The following is a 12,772-nucleotide window of genomic DNA, read 5'->3' on the forward strand; positions in this document are numbered from 1 at the left end:
GCCCTTGGAAACACTGTCACCTGCCCTGGGGCCGCCCCCAGCCCACCCAAAGTGGCCCAGGTTGGAAGGAATCCCTGACCCCAAGTGTCTGAGACAGCCCAACAGGATTCTGGGATGTGCCCCTGGGGACAGCAGCTCAGGGATGCCCTGGGAGGCTTCATTTGTGTAGAACACGTGTCCAGAGTTCCCTGCTTCCCCATGCAGATGAACACATATCTGTCATCTGTCAGTTCATGCTTGTCATCTCCCCAAGTTCTAGAAAGTTCCTTGTTCTCCATAACCCCATTGCTTCCCTCCACAAACCACTCCTCCCCTTCTCCCTCATTGCTTCGGATTATGTCACCCCATCCCTGCTCATCCCTGAAGCCTTTTTCCCATTGGACAGTCTGTACCCTAAGCACTCCCATCCCTCCCCAGTTCTATACCCTGGCCCATCCTTCCCCAGTTGCTCTTGGAGCTGTCTCCCTCTGCGTCTGGTTGTCTCCCTGCTCCTGTTCCTGCTTCCTTCCTCCTTCCACCTGTCCTCAATAAACCCACGTGGATTTCAGCAGCACGAGAGTCTTCCTGTCTTTTGCTGGGGCTACATTTCTCTATCTGGGCACCTGTTGATCAGGCAGCAGCGGGTCACCCTGCAGGACGCGGTCCGGGGCAGCCCGCACAGGATCTTTAGGAACGGCTCAGAGCATCAGCAAAGCCTGCCCTGCTCTGCGGGCTCAGGGCAGCACAAGGAGCCCCCAGGGCTGCCGACGCAGCCGCGCTGGGAAGGGCACGGGGCCTTCCACGGAAGCTGCCACGGCCTCCTTGGGACACGTCCCGGCTGGTGGCCCTCCTAAACCCGCGGCTGTGACAGGGACAAGGAACGTGTGGGCCAGGGCACGAACGCTGCTCTGAGCCCTGGGGCCCGGGGAGCGCTGACATCAGCAGGTGTGGCAGAGTCCCCGCCCAAGCAGCCCTGCCACCCCCCGAGCCCTGGCAGCGCTGGTGCCCGTCTCCTGCCCCAGAGACCGGTGCCCCTGGGGGGCTTCTGTGCCACAGGGAGCCAAAGCCCACGTGCATCGGGGGCTGTGCTCCTCCCTGCAGGGGCTCTTGGTGGGAGCACCTGGAGCAAATGCTGGCAACACTTGGTATCTATGAGATGATGTTGTTCCTTCCAGGAATGATTTTTTTTCCATAGAAGGGATTAGCAGCAACACAAAAGCACCAACAGCTATTGATTTTCACAGGACAGAGACACAGTCATGTCTCCCTGGACTTTTCTGCGCATTTTTAAAGCATTCTGGAACAGAAAAACAGCCAAGTCCAAAGTTTAATGCAGCACTGTTTGTGTGTCTAGCTAAAGCCAGCAGCTAATATCTGGTGCATTGGGAAATGCAGAGGAAAGGGATAACTCTTAGAGGAGAAGCAGGTGGTGTTCTGTGTCTCTCAGTGTGTTGTGAACACACTAAAGGAGCAGCCAGGGGAAGTGCTCGCAGACTTGCTGTTCTCGTGCGTGTTCCGGTGCTGTTTCTGTGGGATCCAGAGCCGCCGGGACAGCAGCACCTCCACAGCCCTGCTCGAGGAGACACGGCCGCCCTCCCCACGGTGTCAGGGGACCCTCGGTCACGGCACTGTGGCCTGGGCAGCCACGAGGGCCCGGGCTGGCCGCCAGCCCAGCCCCGGCCTCCCCTGCCCGCACAGCCCTGAGGCCCGGCCAGCAGCCGCTGGCGCCGGGCTCTGGAGGGGGCAGAGGGCCGGCTGCTGCCCGGGGAGCCGCGGTGCCACCCCGCAGCCCCGCCGGGCCGGGGCTCCATCGGCACCCGGCTGGGGCCCACGGGAGCCTGGAGAAGAGCCCGCGCGGCCTCTGGCTGCAGCAGCGTGTGTGGCACAGGCTGGTGCCCCTGGGTGCAGCACTGGACACGGACTGACTCCAGAATTCAGGCCTTACAGAACATGGTTTCACTGCTACATTCACACAACAACAGATCACTAGAGCTTCGGGAACCACACAGCAGGTTTTTGTTGCCACGTGGCAGGGTGGTAGAAATGCTGCAGCCTTCTTTGAAGCGTCTCCTTCAGAAGCTGCTCTGAGTGAGGCCACAAGAACAGCCATTTCAAATCCACTCACACACACAGCTCAGCGGAGGAAAGACAGGAAGGGTCTGTTTATGATGTATTCCAGCGAAGGTTTATTGCATCCACCATGCCAAAGGGATCAGGGGCAAAGACCTGGCCCTGTGCTCTGCACAAGGTTAAGTAGGGGTCAGAGGCCAGTGGTCTGATGGCATTGGCCTACAGGGAAGACAGGGCTGGCCACCAGGGATACCACAACCAATGAGGAAACAGGGAAAGGAAAAACCACAAGAATTTGGGACATATGGGGAAAGGAACTGGGGTGGATCATGGTGTTGCAAGGCTCCATGGCAGAAGTCTTCTCTTTAAGCCTAGGTGGAGACTCTAGGGTATATTCTTACAAGGCAGGGTCCTTGGGATTTCCCTGAAGGGTTTAAAGGATTCCACAGGTTTTATATAGGAAGGGAGTGAACAAATAGCACAATTTTCACATCCAAGGCAGACAAATTATATGGGAAAAATAACTTCCAGAAAGGAATCTTATCTCAAGAATTTATGGTGCAAGCTAACTGCCGTGTGAATCAGTGAAAGCCCTTTACTTTTCAGCAGGAAATGTTTCCACATGTAAACAAATACCACTGCTCTTGTTAGTGCTGGAGCCCCCAGGATGGTGTCATGCACAGCATACAGTACAGCTGGGTCATGAGATACAGGGAGAAAAGAGCAGCAACCTCTCTGAACATATCATAAGGATACAAAGCCTGCAGAGAGTATTCAAAGAGGGGAATGAAGATGATGAGGGGACAGGAGGGGAAGCTGTATGAGGCACGGCTAAAGTCAATTGGCTTGGTCAGCTTGGAGAAGAGGAGGAAAGAGAGGGAGCAGGTCTCAGCATGGCTGGCAGCTTCCTCCCAGAGGACATCTCCAATCTCTGCTCTCTGTGACAGGGACAGCACCTGAGGGAGCAGCTGGAGCTGTGTCAGGGCAGGGTCAGGTGGGATTTTAGGAAAAGGTTCTTCTCCCAGATGGTGCTGGGGCACTGAGCAGACTCCCCCAGGGAATGGGCACAGCCCCAGGCTGACAGAGCCCAAGGAACATTTGAACAATGCTCTCAGGGATGCACAGGCTGGGATTGTTGGGGTGTCTGTGCAGGGCCAGGGCTTGGACTCCATCATCCTGGCAGGTCCTTTCCTCTGGTGAGTCTATGATTCCATGATTCCTGGACACTGGGAAGGAAGGTTGATACAATGCTTTGCCATGTAAATAAATGCTATTTGTAGTGCTTTCAGTTGGCTGTGCTCTCAGTTATACCAAACAAAATGTGACAGAATTCAGCTGCTATTTTAGACAGAAAGCACAAAGCGCCACCTCACCATATCAAGCACTGCTCTATTTAAAGGTTCCAACAATCTCTTCTCCATTTCCAGCTGCAAACATCAGCAAACACACATTGGAAAAGTCAAATGAATTCAAACATTCCCAGAATACAAATTTTCATCAATGAAACCAAGCAAGGATTGCCCACAAAGCCTTTAGAAACATTTCCTAGATGAATTAATGTCTCTCCCATGCAGGGCTGTAATAGCTGAACTTCTGCACTGCTGAAAGGCTCCAGGTAGAGGGGGAACAAGTCCACAATGTTCCTGTACAGTCTGAAATAGGGATGAAGGGCTGGACCAAAGGCTTTCCTTGGGGGGATGATGCTGAAATCCATTGCTTTCTGGCATGCCAGCCTTCCAGACCCCAGCAGGTCTGACAGACAGCCCGTGCAAGGAACAAGCAAGATCCAGCTACTGCAGGACAGAACAGGAAGGGAGATGGATTCATTCAGACGCGCAATTAGTGCTTGAAGGAAACCCATGCACGGGTCCCTTTGAGTGAAGTGTAAAAGCAAAGGGATTTTGGCAACAGCAGCAGAACTCTTGGAAATAGGAGTGTTTTGCAACAGCAGCTTACAAGGACTAATTGCTGCCAGTGGACATTAGGGCAGATGAGAAGAGTTTGGGGAATGCAGGAATCATGTCAGGAGATAAGCAATCATCTCCTGTTTCACCACAACCTTGCAACAAGCAGAAAGGGCTGTTTGATCAACAAAAATAAAAATAGCAAGAAAATCCTGCTGACTCCTGCCGAGACATTGATACTCTGGTGCCTCCGTTACCATCTGCTTGGGGGTTACTGCCAGCTCCGAGCAATTTTTCTTCATGAACTGGTACCTGTGTGAGCAACAGAAAGAATTGGAGAGTAGAGCTCCCAGCCCACCTCAAGGCTTTGCTTTCATCCTCTCAACATCAGCTCACGTGACTGGATGCCTTGTCCAGGGGAGGGTGGACATAGCAGAGGGTAGAACTGAATGAGCTTTAAAGCCCCTTCCAGCCCAAACCATTCTGGGATTCTAGGATTCTTCTGAAGGCACTATCATCTTTCATGAGAGGTGCCTTTCCACAAGCTCCATCATGAACTGCTGTCCCTTGTCCCAGGCTGCCCCACTGTATCTAATTACAACCTGTTTGCCAGCCACACTGCAGCTCCCTTTGATCTGTGCTGGCACTGTTTGAGCAGCACTGGACTAAATGGCCTCCAGAGTTCCACTATTCTACAGCCTTTTTTTTAGGCAACTTGGGAGTCCAGCACATCCTAGAACCAGCCCAGGAACTGGTGATCTCTGTAGATTTTATTAGGTGGTTGCAAGTCATTCATGACTACATGGAACTTAGGTCAAGTGAATATTCAGTTCTCCCAGGAAAACAGTGAGCTGAGTGGGGAATGTTTGGCACAGGTTTAAGTTCTCTTGGACAAAACCACTCTGTGGAAGAAGGAGCCAGGCCGTAATGTCCAGGCTGATCAAGTTGTTCCAGATTATCCCATTCAACAGTTACACTTCTTAGCCTGCTGTCTCTAAAGATGGCAGCGTTCTCTGCATCCATCAGTATTCTGTCTGACTTTCACATCCCTCTGTGGGATCCAAGCCAATTCTTTCTTGAAACTGGAGGCAAAAGGACACAAGGCTGATGACCAGACACTCAGCTGCACCTGAGACTTTGGGTCAGCTCCTCACACTGCAGCTTATTGTACAAGAAGGCTACAGTGGTCCAGCCTAATGCCCCACTTTGATAGTGGAAAAATAAACCTTACTCCTGCCCTCACTTGTGTCTTTTCTATTTGGGTTGCCTGCTCTTCAGAGTTAGAAGGTACCAAGGGTAAAGGATCCAGCACAGCAGCTCCTCATTTTCTAGAGGCCCTCCAACAGAAAGACAACTAAAATAACCTTGGGTTAGTCACAGTTATTCAGAGGCAAGCGAGCAAAACAAAGTGTTTTAAACAGTGCCAAAAACTGATGGAAAGCCCAGATGGAAACCTGTATTTTTCAGAAAGAAAAACACAAATGAGGAAGACAATTCGGGTCTCCTTTCTTCCCCAGTATCAGACAATATGAATACAACCATCAGCAATTAATACTAGCTCTTCTTTCAAAGACACACCAATTTAACACCACAAATGCTGGTAACTTTTTCAAGGCAGAGAATGGATTTAAAGACGGCTTACCCTGCTCCAGTAGCTGCTCTTGAATTTCAGCTGCACTCATTTAATTTTACTGGAAATCTCTTTCAGAAGGCCTTTCAAATCAGAGAGCTTAAAAAAAAAAGAGGTTATTTTTGTAAAGTCCATCTAGCTGAAGGAAAGCAATGCTAATGAGTAATGAAGGTAACAAGTAATTGCCTCTTCAAGTATTACACCAAATGCAAGAGTGCTCGAGAGGACACTCCCAATGACAGTGTTCATCAGGGCAATTAATACAGCGAGCCCCGATGCCTCTGTATTGCAGCGAGTTAACCAGCAGTTAGCAGAACAGAGGAGCAAGAGATGGGTATTTCTTTTCAGAAGAGAATTAAGGTTAGCAGATCTCCTTTCAGTTTCAAGAGAAGCATCACTAGCCACAGACTCACTCACCACTTCCCTTTCAGTCTGGGAAGCAACCTATTATTTTGCAATCTAAATTATTTGACAGCAACCAAAAAAAAATACTCTGAAGTATATGTGGGTCTTTTCACCTGTGAGTTTCTCAAAAAGTCTGTGCTTCATACCAAAGCCACTCCCCACTTCAGAGGCCAAAAAGATAGTCAAGCCTCAGAAAATACCCATTGTGAACACACATACCCATTTTAACATCACAGTCATAAAAAGATTATTTGTATGGCAATTCTCATCATGTGCTCTCTGGTAGATTGGTAGCTTTATATTGCTTAATTACCCCATGCCAACAGCACCGGAAGCTAAACTTGACAGACACCTTTGGGATGGGGACATGTCAAGTATGTGACACCCCTTCTTCCCACTGGTGTTTCATGGACCTGTTAAGACAGCTGAATGTTGCAGTTTAAGATGGAAATTCCTTCTATTTTATTCCATCCCACAAGGAATACTGAGAAACACTCCTCCAGTGCTAAGCAAGTGTCTTTGTTTCATTTTCCTGCACAATATGAAGCTCTTGTGGCTTGGAAGGGACCTTACAGCTCATTGTGTTCCACCCCTGCTGTGGGCAGGAACACAGGCTGCTCCAACCCCATCCAATCTGGCTTTGGACACTTCCAGGGATCCAGGGTGTCGCCTTCTGATGAGAAGGCTGGCGACCTGGTTCAAGACACAGCACGGCAACCCGGCCTCCCCCAGGTCACTCGGGCCACAGACATGCACAGACACCAATGTGGTGGATGGTCAAATGGCGTTTATTATCTTATCTCATGGGGTTAAATAGTCAAGGGGGCTTCGCTATGTCAGAAGGGGATGGTGGGTCTGGTTGGGGTTAGTAAGGAGTGGAAAACTACTGGGTTTAGGAGGGGCTGCATGCTTTAGGGGTAATTGATTAACTATAGCAGGAAGAAGGGGGGAAGGGTCTAGCTTTCCATCACATCCCGAGATCTTCCGTTCGCCTGTCCCTATCTACCACATCTCCCCCCCCCTTTTTTACTAATGAATGAGGTAGTTATAAACATAGGCACTAAGGTGAGGTATAAAGTTGTAATGTGATAAGGGAAAAGGGGTTTTTTGGTAAACCTGAGTAATTTTCGCAAGGGAAGTTTAGAGAACCTCTGCGACTGGCAGTGTCCTCGGTTTTTGGCTCACAGCATTTGTTGCCGGCCTATGAACAGGATGTTGGCCCGTTCTAGGCGAGCTTGAACAAATGAGACCAGCCTGTTTAGCAGGCAAGGTCCGAATGTGAAGGTTAAAAGCAGTATCGCTAGCGGACCTACTAGGGTGGAAATTAGAGTGGTGAGCCATGGTGATTGATTGAACCAGGACTCGAACCAGCTCTGTTGGGTTTCCCTGTCTCTCTTTCTTTGAGCTCCTCGAAGATGTGGTACACCTCCTCGTCTGAGTGGTACAGGACCCTAGGAACAATTAGAATGGTGTAGGATTCTTGGGTGCTGTCTGGCGTTTTGGTGGTTCGTCGCTTTTCTCTGGAGCCGGGATGTACGCATTACGGGGACGACCCACGAGCACGTCCTGTAAAGAGAAACTCGCAATTCTCGTTAGTCTCATTCTGAAGGTCTGGCTTGATTGACTTAAGTGGGCACCACTTGATCTTGCCCTCTTTTTTAACCGCCGCATACCCCCGTCCCGTGAGTACCAGTCTCCAGCCCCGTTCCCATTCGCCCAGTTCGTTTTTGATTACAACCTGCGGGCCCTCCTCTAGGGCTCGAGTGGCCCAGTGCTTTCGAACCGGACTGTCTGCCTCATCTCCTCTAGGGAACTGATTCAGTGCTAGCAAAGCTGTTGTCAGTATACGCGTTTGGTCTCCTGGGGGAACGGAACTGGTAAAGCCCTCTGCCTTTGCCAATACTTCTAGCTTAGCTTTCAGGGTCTGGTTTGCTCGCTCAACTATGGCTTGCCTGGTACTGTTATATGGGATACCTTGTACTAAGGTGATGCCCCATTTCGAGGCGAATTCTTGCACTGGTTTGGAAATGAAATTGGAATCGTTGTCAGTTTTGATTTGCTTGGGGATACCAAGCCATGCCATAGCTGTCAGCCAGTGCTGCATCGTGGCCTTAGAGTTAGCTTTGGGGTGCTGTGTGGCTACGATCGCTCCGCTGTAAGTGTCCACTGTCACTGCAATCCATGCTGGGGGCTTTAGCAGTTGACATAAGGTGAAGTCCGACTGCCAGATTTCCGAGGCCTTGAGACCTCTTGGGTTGACCCCACTGGTCCACAGGGGCGACTTCTGGCAGTGAGGGCAAGTGGCCACTACATGTTTTGCGTCCACGGTCGAGATCCCGCATCTCTTCGCCAGTGCTTTGGCTCCGATGTGGAGCGACTCGTGCAGCTGCCGAGCTTCCTGCAGCGTCCACACTCCCTTTGCTGCGGCGTCTGCTTTGTCATTGCCGGTCTGGAAGAAGCCTTTGACTGGGTTGTGGCTGTTGACGTGGATGACAGACACGGTGCCCCGTCGCGAGGAGAGTGCCTCCTCCAGCATTGAGGCCGCTGCTGACGTTGACACGCCTGGTCCTGACATGGCCAGGCAAAGCTCTGCCACGAATATAGAGTCTGTTACGATGTTGAGGTGTTCGTCTTGGAAGAGTCCGCACGCCAAGACCACTGCTGCTGCTTCCAGTTGTTGCACTGACAGTGTGGGGTCACTTGTTTTGACGCAATGCCATTGCTCTCCTTCCTGCCACACTGCCGCTGCAGTAGAAGTCGTGGAGGAAGCGTCCGTGAAGACCGTCGGTCCCGGCTGCGGTCGGTCCATGACCTTTGGCGGCATGTCTATATCGACGATGGTCAGCAGCTGAGTCCAAGGTGGCCTGGTGGCGTAGGAGATTTCTCCTCCGAAGCCGGTGAGAGCAAGGGCCAGGTGCTCCGATATTGAGGTCGACTCCGTGGTTGGCCGCTTGCGAAAGGGGAGGTGGATTCTTGTCGGCTCGGTTCCCAGGTGTCTCAGAGCGAGTCTCCTACCTTTCATGATGAGGTTGGCGATGCATTCAACTCCCGGGGAAAACGCACGAGTTGGTCTTCCGAGAACCACCCATTGGATTGGCCGGGACTTTTCGGAAGGTCCTTGGGCTAGTGCTCCCACTCCTCCCTTTTGTGTGAAGTGGACGTACAGATCGAGTGGCGCATCTGGGTCCCACCTGGCAAGCGTGCCAGTAGACATCTGGTGCTCGATGAAGTTGAGGGAGCTTGCTGCTTGCGGCGTCAGTTCCTTGGGGTCCCAGGGGTGCTTTCCTTTCAGGAGGTCATATAGGGGTTCCATGACCTCGGGTGGAACCAGGATGATGTTGCGGAGCCACTGCAGAGAACCCACAAGGCGCTGCACGTCATGGAGCGTCTTGATGTCTCGGCGGACCTTTACCTTGGGAGGCGTCACGTGGGAGTCCATGATCCCCACTCCCAGGAAGGTCACGCAGGGTCCTCTCTTGATCTTCGTGTTCGCGATCTCAAAGCCATTGGCCTGGAGAGTTTCCGTGATCGCGGTCACCAGGTGATCCACCTGGCTCGTCGATGGTGCATCAACGAGGATGTCATCCATGTATTGAACGATGGTCGCAGCGGGGTAGGACTGTTGGACTGGCACCAGTGCTTTGTCCACGGTGATTTGGCATATGGTCGGGCTGTCCACGAGACCTTGCGGTAATACCTTCCATTGGAAGCGGAGGTTAGGTCGCTCGCCGTTCGGGAACACGATGGAAAAGGCGAACCGTTCCTTGTCCTCAGCGTGCAGGGGTATTGAAAAGAAGCAGTCCTTGATGTCCAGCACTGGGCATGGCTGCCCTTTGGGGTTTGCCAGATTATATACCCGTTGTTGGTTTCCCTCTGGTCCGGTGATCCTCACCAGGAAGGCTTTTACTGCCCTTGAGGGAGTCCATTTTGCACAAGCTATCTTTATTCTAGCCCAGTCGGTAAACTGGGCTGGTTCGCATTGTGATTGCCTTTCGATGTGGCTTAAGGCTTTATTCGGTTTTGTTTCAAACCGCGTCAGCTCCGCTTTTTCCGTTTCTGAGTCCCCATCAGCATCCGTCAGCTCTCCCGAGCTGTCGGAGCTGATGGAGCTCGACTCAGAGCCGGAAGTCGAGTGCCAGCGCGTTTCCGGGTCCCGGTGCCTTTTCGTGCAGCTCCGGCCCCGTCCCTCCCCCTCCCTTCGGGGGTGGTGCCGTTCCCGCCCCCTGGGCTTGCCCTGCCGCCCGCAGGGGGAGGTCTCTCCCTTAGATGGTAGCGGCGTTGAGCATGACTCCTGATTGGGCATGCGCTCTCTGCCGCCCCCCTCCTCCTCCTTTCCTCGCGGCTGCGCACTAGCGAGAATCCGGGTATTTGGGGTCTTCCCGCAGGGAGCATGCGCGCCCCGCCCATCTTCTGGGTCGCTGGCGCCATGTTTGGCGGGATAGGGCGGCGGTGGCGGCGGCGCCGCTCGTCTCTCCGCGTCTCTGGCTTCCCTAGCCAATTTCTCCCAAACGGACTGCGCGCGCTGTCGCGCCCCCGGCGCCGAGTCGCCGATCCGTGGTGAAGGAACGGACAGGGGGTCCGCGGGTTTTTCGGGAGGTCCCGCGGGGGGGGTTGGGCTCGGGCTCGGGGAGGGGGGGAACGCGCCCGATCCCCCCGGGTCCCCGCTCCCGGGTACCTCGCTGTCTGGGGCGGTTTGCGTTGCCGCTCCTACCCCCAGTTTGGGTGTGGCTAATAAACATGCGCTCGCCGCGCTCCATGTTTCTTGCTCCTCTAACGCTTCGCGCAGAGCCCGCTCGACTTTTCCCCAAGCCTTGAGGCTTTTTCCGCTGCCTGAGGTCTTTGTATCCTCAGCTAACGCGGCTGTACATCTCCCCCACACCTCCGGGTGTAATATATCCACGGGACGTTCAATCGTCCCGAGTTCAAGGAGTCTCGCAATAGCGAGGTAAAAATCCTTGAGCTTACACTTAATTCCCCACTGCTTATAAATCGAACTTACGACCTTCGCGATGGCCTCCATGTGGTTCGCTGGTCCGGGGACGTCTCCCCCGCCTAGAATCGGCTTGGCCGTTCTGGCCGCTGTCTCTTGTCCAGGAGATTCCCGCTACCCGAGGGTTTCGGCACCATATGTCGCCTTCTGATGAGAAGGCTGGCGACCTGGTTCAAGACACAGCACGGCAACCTGGCCTCCCCCAGGTCACTCGGGCCACAGACATGCACAGACACCAATGTGGTGGATGGTCAAATGGCGTTTATTATCTTATCTCATGGGGTTAAATAGTCAAGGGGGCTTCGCTACGTCAGAAGGGGATGGTGGGTCTGGTTGGGGTTAGTAAGGAGTGGAAAACTACTGGGTTTAGGAGGGGCTGCATGCTTTAGGGGTAATTGATTAACTATAGCAGGAAGAAGGGGGGAAGGGTCTAGCTTTCCGTCACATCCCGAGATCTTCCGTTCGCCTGTCCCTATCTACCACACCAGGGGCAGTCACAGCTTCTCTGGGCACCCTGTGCCAGGGCCTCCCCACTCTCACAGCCAAGAATTTCATCCCATTATCCCATCTAATCCTGCTCTAAGTTCAAAACCATTCCCTCTTCTCCTAATCACTACACGTCCTACACACTCCTATGTATGGAATCAAAAGAGCACGGCAAAAAAGGCCAATTAAAATGGGGTCCTGGTGACAGTGACAAAGACTGCACACGACTCTGGGAGGCTCATTTTCCTTGCCAAGGCACACCCCCTGCTTTACCAGAGAGAATCACATTCCCCAGAGCAATCTGGGTCAGAAGTACCTTTGCATCCAGTTGTCTAAATCGATGCACCATCCTAGAAGCAGAAGGAGAACACGGAGCAATGGGATCAGTCTGGAGACCCAGGAAAACTTGGCTAATTACCACACCCCAACTCCCCCCAGTGCTCCATCCTCCCAGGGAGGCAGGGCTGCACGTGACTGGCATCGTTTTTAGTACAAGTAAATGAACTAACATGCAAATTACTATTAGTAGAATGCTATTCCATTTTCCTTCTCAAGACACTTTTGCTTCCAGTACCAAGGAGATGTTTTTGGTATTTCTTTGACTTCTTATCCAACGCTGCTTGTCTCTGGGTAGTCTTAACCTAAACACTTATTTGTGGACAGCAATGTTCATGCCCACAGATATGGAAGGATCTGGTTTTTCTTGTCCATTCCTATCAGCTCTCTCTGATTAAGGGAAATACTCAAGCTGCCACAAGTTAGCAAAGTTAAGCAATCATACAGAGCAGATTTTGTTCTCTAGCAGTGTTCTGTTTTCTTGCTTTCTGTTTGTTTTTTTTTTTTCTCTTATACTATTACTCTGAAAACAGTGAAACAGATCCCAAAGATAATATTTCCATGAGCTGGCAATCAAAGAAACATCCAAGTCTAAGTCTCCAAAGTTTCAAATACCATGATTCTAAAGACCATCTTCCCCTCCTCAGAGGTCTTCCCTACTCATGCTGCTAACTACACATCTCCATCTGGATTACTGCTGTGGGAATGTCTGAGATTCCAGGTCTAATGGTAAACATTCTCTGCTAAATGTAAAATCATAGAATTATTTGGGTTGGAACCAATTCCACCACTAATTCATGTCCTCAAGTGCCACATCCACACAGCTTTTAAATCCTCACCCTGAGATGGGGGTGCCACCACTGCCTTGGGCAGTCTGTTCCAGGGCTGGACAACCCTTTCTCTGTAAAGAACTTTTTCCTAATATCCAGCCTAAACTAATGCTACAGCAAGAGTCAGCTGTGGCACTGCTTC

At 52.0% G+C, this 12,772-nt stretch overlaps 1 protein-coding gene and 1 long non-coding RNA gene across 2 annotated transcripts in view; both read right to left on the reverse strand.

The window, feature by feature from the left end:
* Positions 1 to 12,772, reverse strand: part of LOC128809697 (uncharacterized) — a 60,809-nt gene that overhangs the window by 26,423 nt on the left and 21,614 nt on the right. The gene's annotated exons all lie outside the window — the stretch shown is intronic.
* LOC128809699 (uncharacterized) lies at positions 1,189 to 11,831 on the reverse strand. The gene is made up of 3 exons (XR_008437825.1): positions 11,781 to 11,831; positions 5,596 to 5,682; positions 1,189 to 4,265 (listed from the first exon to the last, which is right to left on the reverse strand). It is a non-coding gene; the product is annotated as an uncharacterized LOC128809699 (long non-coding RNA).

Source organism: Vidua macroura, chromosome 7, assembly GCF_024509145.1.
Source record: "Vidua macroura isolate BioBank_ID:100142 chromosome 7, ASM2450914v1, whole genome shotgun sequence".
Taxonomy (NCBI): Eukaryota; Metazoa; Chordata; class Aves; order Passeriformes; family Viduidae; genus Vidua; species Vidua macroura.